This window comes from Gorilla gorilla, chromosome 5, assembly GCF_029281585.2.
Source record: "Gorilla gorilla gorilla isolate KB3781 chromosome 5, NHGRI_mGorGor1-v2.1_pri, whole genome shotgun sequence".
Classification (NCBI taxonomy): domain Eukaryota; kingdom Metazoa; phylum Chordata; class Mammalia; order Primates; family Hominidae; genus Gorilla; species Gorilla gorilla.
The window spans coordinates 80,813,629-80,835,952 of NC_073229.2; the positions used below are offsets into that span (position 1 = coordinate 80,813,629).

General features: G+C 36.8%; 1 long non-coding RNA gene across 1 annotated transcript; it reads left to right on the forward strand.

Moving 5' to 3' along the window:
- The first annotated feature begins 265 nt into the window (after positions 1-265).
- On the forward strand, positions 266-17,927 carry LOC134758670 (uncharacterized). Its single transcript, XR_010134105.1, has 3 exons — positions 266-544; positions 4,246-4,314; positions 17,760-17,927. It is a non-coding gene; the product is annotated as an uncharacterized lncRNA (long non-coding RNA).
- The last annotated feature ends 4,397 nt before the right edge of the window (positions 17,928-22,324 follow it).

A 22,324-nucleotide genomic window follows, 5' to 3' on the forward strand; every position in this document is an offset into this window, starting at 1 on the left:
GATATGATTGTTCAAAATGTTTGATATTTTTCTAAAACAGATTTAGGAAACTTCTGGCCCCAGCATCAGAATGGACCCTTGATTTGGTTTCCTCTGACCTTTGGAAAACTGTTCTTTGGTATTATTGCAATATGCAAGAGGACCTTATAAGGTGCTCTGGTTCTTTCAGAATGGAACATGAAAACTGGAGAGTTAGTGTCAGTGCTCATTGAAACATCTTTTGTGAGCTATGGGTTAGACTTTGATGCTTACAAGCCACATAAATAGCAAGCCATGGACTCCATTTACTTATCCCATTTCTCTGGCTTTCCACATTTTTCTTCCTATTCTTGTTTTTTGTCTCTTCATTATATTTCTTCCTCTTGATGGGTTTCCACCTCTATGTAGTATGTGTTTTCCTGACCTATTCTATTTCTGACCCTCACTCTGGGCAGTCCTGGCCTGCCATCTTGGGAAGCTATCTTTTTAGGAGCCAAGACCAGCTTGTGAGGATGGAGGTCTGGGCTTTCAGAAGCTATGCTGCAGAAACAAACACAGGCAAAAAGTACTCTTGCCTAACAACATCTTCATTACTTTGTGGAGTATTTCAGTTTTTTCTTAATACATTTTTTAAAATTTTTATTTTAGATTCAGGGGGGCACATGTGCAGGTTTATTATATGGGTATATTGCATGATGCTGAGGCTTGGGCTTCTAATGATCCCATTGCCCAAGTAGTGAACATAGTACCTGATAGGTAGTTTTTCAAGTTTTGTCTCCTTCCCCCCAGTTTTAGAATCCCCAGTGTTTATTGTTGTCTTTTTTGTGACCATGTATAACCAATGTTTAGCTCCCACTTTAAGTGAGAACATGAGGTATTTGATTTTTTTTCTGCATTAATTTGCTTAGGATAATGGCCTTCAGCTGCATCTGTGTTGCCATAAAGGACATGATTTTGTTCTTTTTTTGTGGCTGCATAGTACTCCATGGTGTATAAGTATCTTGTGGAAATTTGACCCTAAATTCTGTTTCACGCAGTGTACCTTAGGCATCTGTTCTTGGATTTTGGTGTTCGCCACCTTTGTAATTTTGATCCTATATCATAAGCTGAATTGTAGTGTCTTGGTCATACCTTAATGCTTCATTTCCTTCACCTGATTTTTAGTTTGTATTTCCTGCCTTGGAGTCATCCAACCCCCTCAGCAAGTTGTATTAGTATCAACATCAAAATAGAGTTACCTGCAGAATATCTTAATACAGTGCTTAATGGTGATGTTCATATTGGAAAAATTTAACAAAACAAAGTGCAGAAGAAGTGTCAGGTTGCAGTCCATATACAAATTCTAGAACATCAGAATCACTTGGGAAGATTTTGACGTCAGCAAAGTGTGCATCTAAGAAGTCCTAACTCTAAGAGACATGAGGTATCATACTCCTGTTTCTACACAGAAAATATCTGTTTGTTAATCATATTGTTTAGTGGCTACTACGTGATATTTGGGGTATTCTACATTTATTTTATATGATAGGTTTGTTTTTCATATTGGCATTTTCCCGAGTTTTAGAACTAGTTATTTAGGAAATCAGTTGGCAGGGGAAGGGGTTGAGTGGTAGATCATGCATTATTTTAAGACATTGGAGGACAGGTTCCTCTTGAGTATTTTCATGCAGAATATCTGATTTTAGAAATATTTTATAGCCATTAAGTGGGAAATGCTCCTGTCTCCAAATCTGACCACTTACCATCGCCACTGATATTGCCACCCTCGTCCATGGATCTACCATCTATTCCCTGAATTCCTGTAATGAGCTCCCTGTTTCTACCTCTGTCCTTTCCAATCTGTTCCCAGCACAGCAGGCAAAAATGAACCCTCTGTAAATGTCAGTTCACTTTAGTCCTGCACATAGAATATTGTATTAGCTCCCCATTTTACTCAGAGAAAAAGTCAAACTTCATTCCTTGGGCCATCTTTTCTTTTCCTATATCTCTGTATTATAGATCATAATCTGAAATGAAACTATATATTCATTAGTTGGATTTTTTGGAGTAATGTTTTATGTTTTCTACCTTAATTTTAAAAGCATGTAAGTTATCTTCCTTTAAAAGAAAGAATATTAATTTGTATGTGATTTTTAAAATTCTTTCTGCGGTTAATGGCCCTCACCCTCAGGAGACAGATACTCCAATTTTAACATATTTCCTCATTTCTGAAGTGAAGATAAAAGTATCTACCAATAATACTTGTTTACCTCAAAAACCTCTATTGCCTTTTATTCTCATCACACCTTTACTTATAGAAACCTTCATCTATCTCAAATATACTGGGACATGATTAAAGTTCTTTAAGCTATCCTGATCATAGTTGAATGACTTGTTTATAGATTTGCAAGCAGATTTTAAATAAAAATTCATCCTAATAAAATAAAACAAAAATAAAAGTAAATTATTTTTGTTAAGGAAGAGCCCTCTCTGCGAGTGGGGTCAGGTCAGGGGAAGATTGTAGTGTGATTAATTTAAATTTAATTTTTTTATGGACCCTAAAAATTGAACCTAAAATTTGCAATACATCTGTTTTTCTCACATTCTGTGGCTTTTATGTCAGTTTTCTTTAGTAAGATTTTTACACGTGTGGATTACCCAACTAAATTTTTTATTAATATGATTTATTATTTCTTCATAGCATGTTTCCCAAACATATACATACTAGATTGCATGTATGTATGTGTATCATGTTACATATTTACTTTTTATATGGTTGAGCTTTTTTATTTCTGTGAATCCATTTCTTCTTCAGGTAATTTATGGGATCATCTAAAGCTTAAATTTATGTTTGAAGTCTTCACTTCTCCAAAATTCTAATTCAGATATTAATATATTATTATAGATGTTTGTCAGTAATTATTTGCAAGTTTATCTCATCACAATTTGAAAATCTGTGTGAAGAGCATCAGACAACATGAACTCAGTGTTAGCATTACTTGGAAAACTTGCAGAATAAATTTAAAAATGAAAAAAGTCTCATTTTAAGTTGATTTTTCATATTTTGCTCTAATAATTCAAGAAAAGTAGACAGGCCAGATAGGCAGACTGGCAGAAACCTGGCCTCTGTGGTTGGCTGGCATTTATACAGGTCTTTCATATATGATTTAATAATAGGTGACACGAAATTCAGAAATGTAATCTATAAGACAATCAGAAAAGCAATTTTTGAAGCACATTCTTGTCAGTATTGTATAATGCCTGTTCTGTAACTGTAATTTTTTTGTGTGTATCTGTCAAATGACATTAAGCTATATTCAATAATGAGGATAGCACAAATTTGAGACCCCATGTTCATTTATTTTTGTGACAGGAAGATCAGCCTTTTAAAACATAAAAAAGGAATAGAAATTAACATTTCTCCAGAATTATGTTTCCATTCATTTGAGGTTATCTCTTAATTCCAGCATTTTACTGCATTTGATAAATAGGCCAAATATATGTTTTATTTATTTGAGGGCTTGGGGGAGGCAATGAAACTTTGCAAATTTCAACTGGCATTGCAGTCTGCTGATAAGGATGGGAGTTTGCACCACTCTGAAGAGATTACATGAAGTAGAATTGCAAAGCAAATTGTATTTACAAAAGATAAGATGATGTTCCTAATAGGTGTTCAGAATAGGCTATTCACTCTCATATTCTGCTTAGCTTTGCTAGAAATAACTTCATTTCAAAAAGGACAAATCTGACTGAAGGTAAAAGCATTCCCTCTTCACAGATACTTGTCCAAAAGGGTTTACATTAAATTTTCCTGATGGGCACACAGCAGTATTTTATGCTGTATCTGTATAAACCATTAATGTGGAAAATAAATATCTAAATAGTATACTTGATTGCTTCATGCACCAACCATTAGATTACTAGATTTCTATCTACAGTTTTCGGAGAGATGTTGCAATATGATGTTCTGACAATAACTGTCAAAGTCATCATACCAGGATCCATTTTCATCTTGCTGTTGAGGTAAAGTTACTAAAATATACAGTTGGTAGGTCAGAAAGATCACTATCTCTTGTCATCTGTGGTTTAATGCTGACCTAAACCACTACTGTATAATGTCAGAATTATCACAGTGTCCAGGCTGCAGAAGTACAACATGCTACGTGATTTATTGCATTTCCTGTCTGGAATGAAGATTATGAAAAGGCCAACGAACTGTGAGCTACAGTGGTTTAGAAGAAAACTTAATTTCTAATTTTTATTTGTCTTTTTCCTCATTCATTTTAGATTTTGGATTTAGTAAAGGGGACATATTACCAGGTAGCCTGTCAAAAATACTTTGAGATGATACACAATGTAAGTATTTTTTTTAACTTTATATCCTAATTATTTGTCTTTTGTTACTGTATCACATTCAGGGTTTTTAGTTGCAGCAATGGAAACCACTCTAGCTATTTTCAGCAGAAAAGGGGATTGCATGGTATTAAGTAACTTACAGCATTTATTGAATGACCAGACAACTAAGCTTGGATGCTGCAGAACCAGGAATATTTTGTAACTAGGAGAAGCTACATCATGAGAAAATCTTTACTACAGCTGTCACCCACCACTCCATATCTAGGGATGAGACCAAGGGTCAATAAAGTTTTTCTGTAAAGAGCCAGAGTGTAAAAATTGTAGGCTTCATGGTCCATATGGTCTGCGTCACAGCTACTCAACTCTACTGTTGTAGTGCAAAAGCAGCTGTAGAAAATATGCAAATGAACAGGTATGACTGTTGATCCAATAGAACTCTATTGATAAAATTAGGTAGTAGACCCAGTTTGACCCACGGGCCTTGATTTGCCAACCTCTAGACTAGATCTGGAATCTTTGCCACAGCTGCCTAGAAGAACCAAGGCTTTTGCCATCTTCCATGCAGAAAATCTGATCCTTGTACTTGTGGCTGCCACCTGATGTTACTGTAATCCACTTCCCAAGTCTCATACTTATCTGCATGGCAAAACCTAGATTGCATGTGAACCCCTAACTATACACGAGTCAGGGAAATGTGTTTGGTTTTTATCTTGCCAGCTTCCTTAGTACAAAAAAGCCTGCTTGATTATTAGAGTAAGAGTGGGATGACCCGGTCTGGCACAGAATAGATTTTGAAGTGTGTAAAGCCAATGTCACAAACTCAGAGGCCTACAGAGATTGGGCATATAGCCCAAAAAAGTGAAGCTGCCTGAGATTAGTACCATAGAGTATGGCAGAATTATGGTGCACTAAACATGTTTGCCCTATTAGAGGCATTCACATTGACAAATTGTGAGGCCCTTTGCGGGCCAACAAAACACATCTCCAAGTCCAATTCAGTCCTCTGGCCCCTAGTTTGCATCCACTGATCCTGAGCCTGGATTTCTAACCTGGGAAAGACATCCAAGAACGGACTTTGGAGATCCTTGTACTTCTTGAAACATTTTGTCTCTAAGTACATATGTGTATTTTTCCAGAGTCCATGTTACTTATTAAAGATCCATGCCCTCCCAAAAAGGAAGTTGCATTTGTTGAAATCATCATCAGCTACCATGCTAAAGTTTTACAATTATTTTTATGTTTTTTATTTGGTTGTTACAAAGTAGTTTTTCTATTATGGTTATATAATTGCAGAATTTCTTACTTGATAAAATATCTCATAGGAAAAAGATATTTTATAATATTACCAATAATAATTAAAATAATAATGGTAATACCAGTCAATATCTATGGAACCCTTAATGCAGCGGTCCCCAACCTTTTTGGCACCAGGGACCAGTTTCATGGAAGACAGTTTTTCCATGGTTAAACAGGGGCTGGTGGGAGGGCACATTAGATAATCATGAGAAGCACGCAACCTAGATCCCTTGCATGCGGGGTTCACAATAGGGTTCACACCCCCATGAGAATCTAAGGCCACTGCTGATCTGACAGGAGGTGGAACTCAGGCAGTGATGCAAGTGATGGGGAGTGGCTGTAAATACAGATGAAGCTCCACTCACTCACCCACTGCTCACCTCCTGCTGTGAGGCCCAATTCCTAACAGGCCGCGGACTGGGTTGGGAACCCCTGCCTTAATGTATACCAGGCACAGCACTAAAATTTTTGAACGCATTAGCTCTTTTGATTGACATGACAGCAAGATGCTATATGTATATTTCCCTGTCTATGAATAAAACTTAGAGAAGTTAAACAATCTGTGTGGGGTCACACTACTTATAGGAGATAGAACTTAGATTTAAATTGAAGCTGTCTAACTCATCTAAAGCTTGTGAGCATAACTATGACTGTACTGTCCTATGATATTTGGTACTAAATTTGTGATAATGACAGCAGAGGTAATTGGCATTTTCCTGTTTATCTTCATAGCATGGTAAACAGGTAGGGACTCTAACTTGCCTTACATGCTGTAATTGATTAATGGAAGATCTGGAGCTACAGCCCCAGTCTATTGTGGGTCCTGTCCTCATTCTTCTATACCTAACTTTTGAAAGTATTATTCTTATTTAAAAGCTTTTTTTAAAACAAAACTCAAGGAGTAAACATCAAGAAAATAGCAACAACAAAATCTCATTAGTTTTATCACACTAGGAATCTCGCCAGATAAGCCATGTTTGGCAACACCAGGTTTATATGAGTCACTCTCTCAGAGACTGCATTCTTTAATTTGGTTGCTCCGCTTGAGAGTTTTAATTTCCTATTGTTCTTTTAATCATTTGTGGATGCTTTTAATTAAGAGGCCTCAGAATTTTTACAAGTGAGGTCTGTTATCCAACCTCTTTTTATAAAAATAAGATACGAAAATTAGATTTAAACATTGAGTTTGTGGCATAATCATAAAAAAGTAAGGAGTGGTTTTTATTTCTCAAACCTGCTTTTGTAATATCTCTCCTATTGATTATTCCCTCAAGTATTGCCACTATTGCCAATTTTTAAAACTTGTTTTAGATTAATGAAGATTTTGGAAAGACATATATCTAAATCCCCTCATATATAAAAATAGTCTAACTTAAACCACACTTAAATCAACAAAACAAAAAGGCTGTTTGTATTCACTAGATCTCTCACTGTGGACTTTTAGATGTGAATATCCTCCTTCATTTATATTTTTTCTAATTTAATTTAAAAATAGAATCTATTTTTATTGTTAGGTTTCTGCCATCCTACCCCTCCCCCAAATAAAATCCTATGTTTATTTTCCCAAGGCCTCTGTGATCAAACTTACTTAAATGGAAGTTTTGAAAATAAACCAGTTAATTGATACCATTTGCAGCAGCACTATGATAGTTCTATATGGCTTTTTTGGTAATACCAGCTGCCTCATTACAAGCTGTCATTGCAAAACCTCTTGATTAAAACCCAAATATCCCATAGGTAAAACAATATTGCTTTCATTCCTTCAAACTCTACATTTGCAGTGGCAGAAATATGAGACCCATGTTTGTGTGAAGGTCACTGTGTGCAGAATGTGCTGATTCCAACAAATGTTTGAGAGAGATTCATTTAGTAGATGTTAAAAGCTGGGCTGCTTGAAACCTGTTTTCCTCTGTATTTTTAGGGTCAATGTTTAAAATAATTTTATACTAATAGTATATTCTTTACTCTCTGCATGTTCCATGCATAAATGAAAACACTAGGTCATGTGTAGATTAACCACAGAATTTTAATAGAAAATAATGTTTTCAGAGGTAGACCTCTTTGGACACTGAGTAACTGTGGGTACTATTTTCCAAATGGCTGAGCATAATTTTTCCCCACCATATAAATCTCTAGAGAAATCTTATTAAAACCTATCACACATTTTCCTGCAATCTTAAACAGGATATATGTGATACAATTAAGCCCTTTTATAATAACTCAGGGTCATCATTATGGATATCAGTTAGAATGCTGGACTAGAAGCCACCATCATCTCACTTGGATCACTGCAATAGCTTCCTAACTCGTTTCCCAGCATTTACACCTGCCCCATTCCAATTCTTTCTCCTCTACACAGCTGCTGGAGTGACCTTTAAAATAGAGGAATCTGATCATTTCAGGAACCTGCTTTTTAAAGCCTTCAAAGGCTTCCTATTTCTCTTAAGATGAAATCTAAAATTTATAATGTATCCTCTAAAGGCCTCCACTCCACCCACCTTCCTCTAGACTCCTAAATTTGTTTCAGATCCTTTACAGGACTTTGGACCTGAAACACTAGGACCAAGCTAGTGTGGTAGAATGCAAATGCTTCACAGAATTTTCCCATCTCAATACATAAAATAATGCACAAAACATAATTTTTTAAATCATCAACCACAAAGAAAAACATCACCAATAGTAACCAAAAAAGAAAACAGGCAAGGAAAGAAACAAAAGAGTCACAGTAGACAAAGTCATGAAAATGCTCACTTAATATTTCCAAACAGAGTAAAGGAAATAGCTGCTGACTTGAGAAGAAATAAGTGAAATGGAGGATTTAGATGTGGATACCTGTATTTCTCTATTCCTTTTCCTAATTTAATTTGAAAGTGAAGATTTCCATTCTGTTTAGTTTATGCTCTTCCCCTTCCCCTTACATACAAAAAAAAAAACCCCTAAGTTTATTTTCCTAAACAAGACAAAAGGAAACAGCCATGTACACTTCCTTTAAAAATGAAAGTGAAAGAAACAGAACACAAAGAACTCATCCTAGAAGAAAATAGAATTCTATAAAAAGGAAACTTCATAATTTCATTTTGCTATCAAGCAACTTAGTAGATCACAAAGAACATCACAAAATGAGTTAAGGACAATTGCAGATCAAGAAAAAGGAGAAACAGCATCACAGAGCCATGGCACAAATCCTCACTTCAAGGCCCTTGGCCCTGTTGTAGTGGTTAATAAAAAAAAGATTATCTCTGAAAAAAAGGCAGCAGCCCCAGTCAGGGGCTTATAGATAAAATCCCCATCTCCCTGGGATGGAGCACATGGGGGAAGGGGCAGCTGTGGGTGCAGCTTCTGCAGACTTAAACGTTCCTGCCTGCCAGCTCTAAAGAGACCAGCAGATCTCCCAGCATAGCATTCGAGCTCTGTTAAGGGACTGCCTCCTCAAGTGGGTCCCTGACCACCATGTCTCCTGACTGGGAGACACCTTCCAGCAGGGGCCGACAGACACCTCATACAGGAGAGCTCTGGCTGGCATCTGGTGGGTGCCCCTCTGGGAAGAAGCTTCCAGAGGAAGGAACAGGGCACAGTCTTTGCTGTTCTGCAGCCTCCACTGGTGATACACAGGCAAACATGGTCTGGAGCGGACCTCCAACAAACTCCAGCAGACCTGCAGCAGAGGGGTCTAACTGTCAGAAGGAAAATTAACAAACAGAAAGGAATACCTTCAACATCAATAAAAAGGACATCCACTCAGAATCCCCATGCAAAGTTCACCAACATCAAAGACCAAAGGTAGACAAATCCACAAAGACTGGGAGAAACCAGCGCAAAAAGGCTGAAAATTCCAAAACCAGAATACCTCTTCTCCTCCAAAGGATCACAACTCCTCACCAGCAAGGGAATAAAACTGGATGGAGAATGAGCTTGACAAATTGCCAGAAGTAGGCTTGAGAAGGTGGGTAATAACAACTTCCTCCGAGCTAAAGGAGCATGTTCTAACCCAATGCAAGGAAGCTAAGAACCACTGAAAAAAAGTTAGAGGAAATGCTAACTACAATAACCAGTTTAGAGAACATAAATGACCTGATGGAACTGAATAACACAGCAAGAGAACTTCATGAAGCATACACAAGTATCCGTAGCTGAATTGATCAAGCGGAAGAACAGATATCAGAGATTGAAGATTAACTTAATGAAATAAAGCAAGAAGACAAGATTAGAGAAAAAAGAATGAAAAGGAATGAACAAAGCCTCCAAGAAATATGGGATTATGTGAAAAGACCAAATCTATGTTTGATTGGTGTACCTGAAAGTGACCAGGAGAATGGAACCAAGTTGGAAAACACTTCAGGATATAATCCAGGAGAACTTCCCCAACCTAGCAAGACAGGCCAGCCTTCAAATTCAGGAAATGCAGAGAACACCACAAAGATACTCCTCGAGAAGAACAACCCCAAGACACATAATTGTCAGATGCGCCAAGGTTGAAATGAAGGAAAAAATGTTAAGGGCAGCCAGAGAGAAAGGTCAGGTTACCCACAAAGGGAAACCCATCAGACTAACAGCAGATCTCTCTGCAGAAACCCTACAAGCCAGAATAGAGTGGGAGCCAATATACAACATTCTTAAAGAAAAGAATTTTCATCCCAGAATTTCATATGCAGCCAAACTAACCTTCATAGGTGAAGGAGAAATAAAATCCTTTACAGACAAGCAAATGCTGAGAGATTTTGTCACCACTAGGCCTGCCTTACAAGAGCTCCTAATGGAGGCACTAAACATGGAAAGGAACAACTGGTACCAGCAACTGCAATAACATATCAAATTCTAAAGACTATCGACACTATAAAGAAATTGCATCAACTAACAGGCAAAATAACCAGCTAGCATCATAAGGACAGGGTCAGATTCACACATAACAATATTAACTTGAAATGTAAAGAGGCTAAATGCCCCAGTTAAAAGACACAGACTGGCAAATTGGATGAAGAGTCAAGACACATCGGTGTGCTGTATTCAGGAGACCATCTCACAGGCAAAGACACACATAGGCTCAAAATAAAGGGATGGAGGAATATTTACCAAGCAAACAGAAAGCAAGAAAAAAAAAAAGCAGGGATTGCAATCCTAGTCTCTGATAAAACAGACTTAAAACCAGCAAAGATCAAAAGAGAGAAGGGCATTACACAATGGTAAAGAGATCAATGCAAAAAGAAGAGCTAACTATCCTAAATATATACACACCCAATACAGGAGTTCCCAGATTCATAAAGTGAGTTCTTAGAGATGTACAAAGAGACGTAGACTCCTGCACAATAATAGTGGGAGACTTTAACACCCCACTGTCAATATTAGATCAACGAGACAGAAGATTGACAAGGATATTCTGGACTTCAGCTCAGCTCTGGACCAAGTGGACCTAACAGACATCTACAGAACTCTCCACCCCAAATCAACAGAATATACATTCTTCTCAGCACCACATTGCACTTATTCTAAAATTGACCACATAATTAGAAGTAAAACACTCCTCAACATATGTAAAAGAATGGAAATCTTAACAAACAGTCTCTCAGACCACAGTGCAATCAAATTAGAACTCAAGATTAAGAAACTCACTCAAAACCACACAACTACATGGAAACCAAACAGTCTGCTCCTGAATTACTATGGGGTAAATAATAAAATTAAGGCAGAAATAAATAAGTTCTTGAAACCATTAAGAACAAAGACACAACGTACCAGAATCTCTGGGACATAGCTAAAGCAGTGTTTAGAGGGAAATTTATAGCCCTAAATGCCCACAAGAGAAAGCAAGAAAGATCTAAAGTCGACACCCTAGCATCACAATTAAAAGAACTAGAGAAGCAAGAGCACACAAATTCAAAAGCTAGCAGATGGCAAGAAATAACTAAGATCTGAGCAGAACTGAAGGAGATAGAGACACAAAAAACCCTTCAAAAAATCAATGAATCCAGAAGCTGGTTTTTTGAAAAGAGCAAAAAAGTAGACTGCTAGCCAGACTAAAAAAGAAGAAAAGAGAGATGAATGAAATAGATGCAATAAAAAATGATAAAGGGGATATCACCACTGATCCCACAGAAATACAGACTACCATCAGAGAATACTGTAAACACCTCTACACAAATAAACTAGAAAGTTTAGAAGAAATGGATACATTTCTGGACACATACACCCTCCCAAGACTAAACCAGGAAGAAGTCAAATCCCTGAATAGACTAATAACAAGTTCTGAAATTGAGGCAGTAATAACCTATCAACCAAAAAAAAAGCCCAGAACCATACAGATTCACAGACAAATTCCACCGGAGGTACAAAGCAGAGCTGGTACCATTCTTTCTGAAACTATTCTAAACAACAGAAGAAGAGGGAGTCCTCTCTAACTCATTTTATGAGGCCAGCATCATCCTGATTCTGAAACCTGGCAGAGACACAACAAAAACAGAAAATTTCTGGCCAATATCCCTGGTGAACATCAATGCAAAAAATCCTCAATAAAATACTGGCAAACTCAATCCAGCAACACATCAAAAAGCTTATCTAACATGATCAAGTCAGCTTCATCCCTGGGATGCAAGGCTGGTTCAACATACGCAAATCAATAAACATAATCCAGTGCATAAGCAGAACCAATGACAAAAACCACATGATTATCTCAATAGATGCAGAAAAAGCCTTCAACAAAATTCAACATCCCTTCATGCTAAAAACTCTCAATAAACTAGGTATTGATGGCACATATCTCAAAATAGTAAGAGCTATTTTTTGACAAATCCACAGTCAATATCATACTGAATGGGCAAAAACTGGAAGCATTCCCTTTGAAAACTGGCACAAGACAAGGATGCCCTCTCTCACCACTCCTATTCAACACAATGTTGGAAGTTCCAGCCAGGGCAATCAGGCAAGAGAAAGAAATACAGGGTATTCAAATAGGAAGAGAGGGAGTCAAATTGTCTCTGTTTGCAGATGACATGATTTTACATTTAGAAAACCCCATTATCTCAGCCCAAAAACTTCACAAGCTGATCAGCAACTTCAGCAAAGTCTCAGGATACAAAATCTCTGTGCAAAATCACAAGCATTCCTATACACCACTAATAGACAGAGACCCAAATCATGAGTGAACTTCCATTCACAACTGCTACAGAGAGAATAAAATACCTAGCAATACAACTTCCAAGGGATGTGAAGGACCTCTTGAAGGAGAACTACAAACCACTGCTCAAGAAAATAAGAGAGGACACAAACAAATGGGAAAACATTCCATGATCATGGATAGGAAGAATCAATATCATGAAAATGGCCATAATGCACAAAGTAATTTACAGATTCAATGCTATCCCCATCAAGCTACCATTGACTTTCTACACAGAATTAGAAAAAACTACTTTAAATTTCATATGGAACCAAAAAAGAGCCCACATAGCCAAGACAATCCTAAGCAAAAAAAAAAAACAAAAACAAAAACAAAAACAAACAAACAAAAAACAACGTTAGAGGCATCACGCCACCTGACTTCAAACTATACTACAAGGCTACAGTAACCACAACAGCATGGTATTGGTACCAAAACAGATATATAGACCAATGGAACAGAACAGAGGCCTCAGAAATAATGCCACAGATCTACAACCTTCTGATTGTTGACAAACCTGACAAAAACAATCAATGGGGAAATAATTCTCTATTTAATGAATAGTTTTGAAGAAACTGGCTAGCCATATGCAGAAAACTGAAACTGGACCCCTTCCTTACACCTTATACAAAAATTAACTCAAGTTGGATTAAAGACTTAAACATAAGACCTAAAACCATAAAAACACTAGAAGAAAACCTAGGCAAAACCAATCAGGACATAGGCATGGGCAAAGACTTCATGACTAAAACACCAAAAGCAATGGCAACAAAAGCCAAAATTGATAAATGAGATCTAATTAAACTAAAGAGCTTTTGCACAGCAAAAGAAACTATCAGAGTGAACAGGCAACCTACAGAATGGGAGAAAATTTTTGCAATCTATCCATCTGACAAAGGGCTAATATCCAGAATCTACAAAGAACTTAAACAAAGTTACAAGAAACAAACAATCCCATCAAAAAGTGGGCAAAGGATATGAACAGACACTTCACAAAAGAAGACATTTATGTGGCCAACAAACATATGAAAAAATGCTCATCATCACTGGTCATCAGAGAAATGCAAATCAAAACTGCAATGAGATATCATCTCATGACAATTAGAATGACAATCCTTAAAAAGTCAGGAAACAACAAATGCTGGAGAGGATGTGGAGAAATAGGAATGCTTTTACACTGTTGGTGGGAGTGTAAATTAGTTCAACCATTGTGGAAGACAGTGTGGCGATTCCTCAAGGATCTAGAACCAGAAATATCATTTGACCCAGCAATCCCATTACTGGGTTGTACCCAAAGGATTATAAATCATGCTACTGTAAAGACACATGCACACGTATGTTTATTGTGGCATTGTTCACAATAGCAAAGACTGGGAACCAACCCAAATGCCCACCAATGATAGACTGGGTAAAGAATATGTGGCACATATACACCATGGAATACTATGCAGCCATTAAAAAGGATGAGTTCATGTCCTTTGCAGGGACATGGATGAGGCTGGAAACCATCATTCTCAGCAAACTAACACAAGAACAGAAACCAAACACTGCATGTTCTCACTCATAAGTGGGAGTTGAACAATGAGAACACATGGACACAGGGAGGGAAATATCACACACCAGGGCCTGTTTGTTGGGGGGGTGCTAGGGGAGGGATGGCATTAGTAGAAGTCCCTAATGTAGATAACAGGTTGGTGGGTGCAGCAAACCACCATGGCATGTGTATACCTATGTAACCTGCATGTTCTGCACATGGACTCCAGAACTTTAAGTATAATTTTAAAAATATTAATTAAAATGAGGATTCATTAACAATATGCACATACCTTAAATATTATATCTTAAAGTTAAGACATTTAAATGCCATTTATTAGTTAGGGCAGGGTCTTTTGAGTATCGTTTAGTGTTTGGAATTTGATTTTATCTTTCTTTTATAAACTATACCCATAATACAGCATCAGCAATTTCCAGTTTGGATTCCTTAAAGTAGAAAAGGAACTTGATATATGCAAAGCAATAGGATCTTCCTCCCTCTCCTTCTGTGACTCCCAACTTTTTTTTAAGTGACTTGCTTTTCTTGACTCTTTAAAAACATTTTATTTAGATTTCATAGAACAACTCTTTTTTTTACATTCATTTTTATTTACTTTTCCCGTAGCAACCCTATGACCTAACACTGTTATCTCCATTTCATAGATGGAGAAACTCAGACTTTAAAAAGATTACCCTATTTTGTGCACATTGAAGTCTAATAAATGTATTGATAACTGACAACTTGAAGCGAGGTATAGAAAATGCCAAGATATTATTATAGCATAAGATACTAGGTTATTTTTGCATGAAATAATGCAACTATGTTTTTATAATCTTTGTAGCCAAGTTTATCTCTCTAGAAATAAAATTTATAATGGAGATATCATTATCAGTATGATTTTGCATACAATCTCTTAAAACAGATTTCAGAGCAACTAATGATCTAGTCAGAAGGCCTGAATTTTAATTCAGACAAAACCAGTTACTAATTCTATGACCTTGAATAAACTGTCTATTCTCCTTAGGCCTCTATACATGGAGGAGATTGAATTTAATGGATTCCCCAAGGTCTTTCTAATCTCTAATTTTCTGTTTACAAACTATTTCACAAACTATAAAGCCTTCTGATTAAAATGTATTAGACAATAAACATACTTTTTGTGAAACACATTGCAAAATGCAAAATTTATATTGGATTTCCCAGTTTTTAATGAATTGGGTGAAAATTGAATGTAATAAAAAAGTTCATAAATGATTCCATTGTTAACAAAAATTATAAAACATTTCAGAAACATTTTGAAATCAAGCAGCTAAGTTAAAAAAATAAAGCAAAGATAAAAATTTGTTCTTAATGATCTATAACTCTTAAAATCAGTCTGTATACTATCCATCTGTTACACACTGGAATTACTATAAAATTAGCCTAACATGTATTAACAACTAGCAAAAGAGAATCAGAGATTCCTAGGGTGCTTAAATAAGTATTACCAGAAAAGGCTCATGTTTCTGTCTGCTGGTCCGTCCACCAGTAGGGTTCATTCTAGACCATGGCAGCAACCCCTTTTTCCCTGGCCAATTCATTTTAATCTACTAAAATACTATACATAGCTTTAATCACACCACGTCTCTTTTTAAGGGTTTTTGGTGACTCTGTGTTGCCTAGAGAATTAGGTCTTGACCACTTACCCTGATTTTCAAGGCTCTCTCAGGCTGGCCCCTGCCTGTCTTTCCAACCTCATTCCTTATTGTTTCCTTGTATGTGCCTTTCATAGTAGGCTATGTGAACTATTTAATATTTGCTTTCCCAGGACATTCCCTCTTTACCTTCCTCATGTGTTCCTGCTGCAAATATTGCCTTTCCCCTCATCATCCCAGCTTTTCACTTTCTCCATCTTTCCAGACGCAACTCAAATAGCACTCCTCTTACAAAGCCTTCCTTGATCTCCTCAGCCAAAATTTCTCTCTACTGTGGAGTGTAATAGGCCTTTGTCTGTGACCCTCATCAGTTCTCCATTCTTGGTAGAGGTTTTTAAGTATATGACTTACTGGTTTGGAAATTTGAGTTAGTCAAATGTATTCCTCTATGCTGAATAGCGAATAGTTTATAACACAGTCTTTTATATAGTAAGGCTTTAATTAAATATGCAAAATTATCACTGGTATACACTATTTCTGGGTTCACTTCACCAAATATTTATTAGATACCTACAGCGTGCAAGTCACTTCAGTACGAAGGGTGAGACGTAAAAGGATTAGTTAATACAAGACAGATGAACAAAAGAAATGGAATCACTTCTCAGTTTCCAAAAACTTGATAAATGAAAATACCACCCAAGAAACCAACAGTCACTCACTCAAGCAAAATGATATTTTTGTTCTCAACTCCAACTGCAGAAGGTGAGAAGGCAGGGATTTGAGACTGTGGAAAGTGAAACTGAATGTAAGGAGAGATTACTAGAGTGCATAATTTGAAGTGATACTCAAAATTAAAGTTTAATGATAGTATTTGAGAAAAAATAACATAAGTTATGAACCAGGCATGTTTGTATTCAGTCACAGTGAAATTTACAAGAAGAGATTTTCTGTAAAAAGACCAAGGAAAGGCCAAGATTAGAATGAACAATTACATTGACTTAGGTTGCTTTTTCAGTGTATATCATACTAAATGAGTGCATATGCCAGACTTACAAGTCAGCTCTAAAACACAAGTGGTATCAGGGACCAGTATCAAAGTGATCAAAAATGATTTTACGATCACTTAAAAACCCACAAATATTTATTGGCCTACAATGTGGCAGGCCTTTTGCTTGGAACTGGGGATACAATAATGAATCACACAGGTCCCTAACCTGTGCCTCGCTAACATACAATGTCATTCACACACACACACGCACACACACACACACACACAGGTTTGTATTCCAAACATATTTTTATAGTTTTCTAATTTTTTGTTCTGATGTAATTGTCAACCAGAATTGGTAATGTTTTGGGTATTGCCAGAATTGAGGGCTTGGTGTAGATGGGAGGTGGCAGGTGGGAGTTGGGGGCTGGGGAGGTGAGAGAAAGGTGTCTAGCATGCCCCAAGGATGAATGGTGATACCAGTCACTGAGAGCAAAGGATGGGGAGAGGGGAAAGGATATGTTTCCTGTTGGGTTTGAGCTGCCTTTGAGCCATCTTAGATGTTGAGTAGGTGTTGGATATGGGACTGAAACTAGATAGGGAACTGGAGCCAAACACACAGGCTCAGACTAGAAATATAAATGTGGGAGCCATTTAGGTTTGGGTAGTGGTTGAAGCTCTCTTTGAATGAAATGGTGTAAGTAGCTGATTAAGTGTTAGAATGCATACAGCTAGAATCCATGTTTCAGGTATTAAGTTTTAAACAAGTACTAAAACAGCTTTTGAAACTCATATATTTATAGCTTTGCCATGTATTAATGCAATGTAAATTTCCTTCCTTTACAGGTGGTTGACTGTGGCTTTTCTTTGAATCATCCTAATCAGTTCTTTTGTGAGAGCCAATGTATTCTAAATGGTGGTAAAGACATAAAGAAGGAACCTATCCAACCAGAAACTCCTCAACCCAAACCAAGTGTCCAGAAAACCAAGGATGCATCATCTGCTCTGGCCTCTGGAAATGGATATGGAAGGACTAGAAGATTACTTTAGTGAAGATTCTTAGGCAGTTTTGTAACCCTTTTTCCTCAATAGCCTGTTTCCTTTTTTTTTAATATTTTGCCTTTGTTGTTGAAAAAGGGTTTCACTCTGTCACCAAGGCTTAGTGCAGTGACACAATTACAGCTGATTGCAGCCTCGACCTTCCCAGCTCAAGTGATCCTGCTACCTCAGCCTCCCAAGTAGTTGGGACCACAGGTGTGCACACCATATCCAGCTAATTTTGTTCAAATTTTTTTTGTAGAGGTGGGGCTCTCCCTATGTTGCCCAGGCAGATCTCAGACTCCTGGGCTCAAGCGATCCTCACACCTCAGCCTCCCAGAGTGCTGGGATTACAGTTGTGAGCCACTGTGCCTGGCCTTTCTTTTTTTAACATTTTTGTTTAACTTCTCTCTTCACTGCATCCCAATCCATCTACAGGCATGCACACTTATTAGGAAAGCAGGTTTGAGGTAACAACAGAGACTTTCACTATATTTTACTTTGACAGAAGGAAAGAGGAAGAGTTTCTATTAAAATCTGTCACTTGAGTGATGTCATTTAAGTCCTATTTTAGGAGATAAAAACAGCTTTGGGGACTGGTTAAAGTCCCCCAGAAACTACAATAAAGAACAACTTCTGTTTTAACTCTTAATCACTTTGTAATTTTGACTCAATCCTTTTCTGGACCATTTTTGTTAATAAATATCAAAGTGTACATGACAGTGTCTGCGTATAATTGGGAAAGTCTTATGTCGTAACAGATTGGACATTACTTCAGTTTTAAAGTGGTAATTTGAAGTATCCAACATACTGCTGATCACTAATGAAGATTTTAAACTTTTCTTTACCTTTTTTTAAGAGTTGACCTATTTGTGGTTTTTCTACATCAGGCACCAGACTCTCCTGAGTGAACTGTGACTTGGGAATTAAAATAAAGTATAGCCAGTTATCTTTATTAAGGAATAATAGGGATATTTTATTATGTAAAATAATGGCACGTCTTATCTGCTGCCATTACTCTGGGGACAGGTTCATGAAGAATAGACAATTACCAAGCAAGAAGGTTGTACATATAAAATAAAGTGTTTATTTTACCCTCCAACTTCCATACCTTATTACTTCTGTAGTTGTTGTGAATTACCAAATAGATTTGGTAAATTAATTAACTTCAGCAATGAATAGTGATACTTATAGTAACCCCCTCCTTTCAGTGCCAGCAATGGAATTTAATAAATGTTGTGGATGATTACAGACATACGAGATCAATGCCCTGTTCTCTCTGCCTGCTTTTGTCAAGGGAGTAAGGTGAAGTTGATGATCCCTGGCATGTATGCCTTGTGGAGCAGTGCCATTGTGGATACCCTTGTCTAAATAGTGATTTCCTCCTGGGGCTCTACTCACTCACCAATAGGATTTGGGGTGCTCAGGAAACCCTGTTTGAAACATAGTTCTTCCTCATCTATTACCTTGGAATATGTGAAAAGTATTAGTCTATTTCTGTCTTCTTTTCCTGGTAAAGAGGGATACTTTTATCCTTTTGAATCAGATACTAATTAAATTGAAAAGAGCACATTGTATTCAGAAAACTAGACTGTTAGCAGCACCATATTTTTAATCATGTGATAAACTGCATCACGATGAAAAGGATTAAACAGGATCAGATCATCAGAAACTAAAAATGTCAACTAATTGAGTTTTCATTTTAGGCTTCTGAGTCAAAGATTTCTTGGAATATTTGGCAACATATAATTAAATGAGATACTATCTAAACTTTTACTTGTCTTGGTGAATTATTATTACCTAGTTCAGAAAATAGTATTTATTATTCCACTACAAATTACCTCTATAAATCTCTGCCTTCTGAAACCATCTGCTACTCCCTTCATCATTTGTCGTTCTCAACAGGAATCTGATGATTGCCTACCACTTTATTCATGGACTGCAAAACCACAAGTCCTTTAAAAAAAAAAAAAAGAACAAGTGCTACCTGGAGCTGTTTTAACCACAGATTAAGTTAGCTTTAGAAAGCCGAGCACAGAAATGTAGGTCTTCATTGTGTTAAAAGGGAAATATTAGAAGCATTCTCGCCACTGTAGTTCAATGAGAAATTTTCTGATAGAATGTTTTGTATCTGGCAGCATTTTGCAAGGCTGTCTTTTTCTACTGCTTCAAGTTCTCCTTCTTTTATGAAGCCTGTGCTCCCACCAGCTAAAAGGACAGAGTCATTAACGGCATGGTAGATGCAGCTTACTGGACTGTTTATTTTATACTGGCAGCCCCAGGAATTTGTGTCATCTTACTTGAATGTTTTATATGTGTCTAGTTGAACTCCAAAATAACACTAGTTTAAATATTAGTTGTATTACAGGTTCAATTCAATTTATTCATAATAAGGTTTGATCTCCTGTCATGTATTATACAGAAGAATATATAAACATTCTGTGAAATCTATAGATTAGAGGATAGGGGACAGAAGTTTATAAAAGAAGATCAAAATTAATGCTTTTCTGGTGCTTTTTGGAGTTGGAAAAAGCAATTTATTATTTTTCATGCTTCACAGGTCTTCACAATTTTGATTTGTTTTCTTTGAGAGCAGACCTGTTTGAACTGGGTGATGTAAAGAACCCAAAAGAAAAAATCAAAAGTCAACAGCCTCTTTTCAAAACCGTAGCCAGTGAAAAAGAATATGAGTCTTCCAGATCTTTTAACTGTTAGTCTTTTATTATCTCTTCAAGGAAGAGAGGCTGTATGATTGTATCGAAGACAAAAGAAGAAACAGCAAAAGAAAGAAACTAGGTTGGAAATTTGTAGCTGGTTGAAGCAACGACATTGTTAGGAGAAATTCTGTCATATTTCTTTCAAGTTGTTTTTCCATAATGTTTTTCACTCTGTCCATACAGTAAAAAACTTAATTGCCATGTGCATAAAAGAACACTAGGAAGGTTTTAAGTAAACTTTTTAGGATTGCTTATAATATTATAGAGTCATAAAAGTGAATAGTTATAGATTTCGAACGAGCTGGGAATGGAATAAAGCAATGGGAAAGATCTTTAATTCACATAGAATTTTAATAAGCTAAGGGAATTCTTCTCTCTCTAAAAGCATGCAGGGTGTTTTGCTTGTTACATTTTGCTGTCTTATTAATACTCAGGGTCTTTGCAAGCAAACTTCTGTAATTCTTTACAAAGAAGAGAAGAAAACTTCCGGGATTTAAGCTTGAAAGGTGAAATGAGACAATTCTAAAGTTCTGTTTCAGTTAGAGTCTACTCTTTGCAAATTTAATCAAGGTCTTCCACAGGCATCAGCTTGACATTAAATTTAAGTGCCCATTAAAGTGAGAGTGACAGCAGTTCTGAATGTGAAAGCTCAGTCTGAGGACATCTTTACAGCTGGAATGGGAAAAAAAAACGTTGTTGAGAAGCCTGAAACCACTTTGGTAATTACATCCATTTGTTAACTTCTTTTTTAATGTTGGCAAAGGGAGGGAGAGAAAAGGTTGACAGAGGCTGGAATCAGGAAGGCAGTCCAGAGCTCCCTGTAGAAATCGGGTAAGCACAGGGTCCTGTATTGCAGAGAATACTGGCAGATATTCCCTCTGACAAATGAGTGAGATGGGGAATTTATTTTATGAACTTCATTCGGTTTGTCTTCCTTTCAGCACACAGAGCCATGGTGTGTGGAAGCTGCGTTTTGGATAGGTGTGCTGGTTTGGTTGTAAGGACCTTTGGAAGACACAGAGCGTTATTTGGGAGTGGACCTCTGGTGGTACGTTGTTGGCCTGAAGAGTTAATGTTTCTCACAAGGGTATCTAACTTATATTTAGGTAATGACTTACTTACCTAAAGCATCTGGTCTTTTCAGTATTGAATTCCTTTTTCACAGGTCGCGATTGCCCTAGTCTAAGGCTTCTCACCATAATTGGCATTGTAGGCAATTAGCTTCTTGGAAATCATGTCACCGGTAGGAAATTATCTTCCTACTTCACTGACCTGCCTGCCAAAAATGATACTAATTCTTGTTATTGGTTTGCTTTCTATCCTGTAAGCTCTTTTTTTTCATTGCTTCATGACATTTTACTTTTTCCAGAATTATCACTGTAGAACCTTATCAAAGGCTAAAGAATATGTCTTCATATAAAGCTCCTGCATTTCCCTTGAGCTTTCCATTGCAGTACTGTTTTTGAACATTGATGACAAGGTAGTGAAACAACACTGCTAATAAATATATAATGGGTTTTTCAATTTAACCTTGCATTTCTAGGTATTCATTCACCACACTGAAACTATGAGGCTTTTTAAGGTTTTGTTTAGTTTTGCACTGAAAGCACAGGGAAAAATAAATTCAATAAATACTGCATTTAATTTAAGACTGAT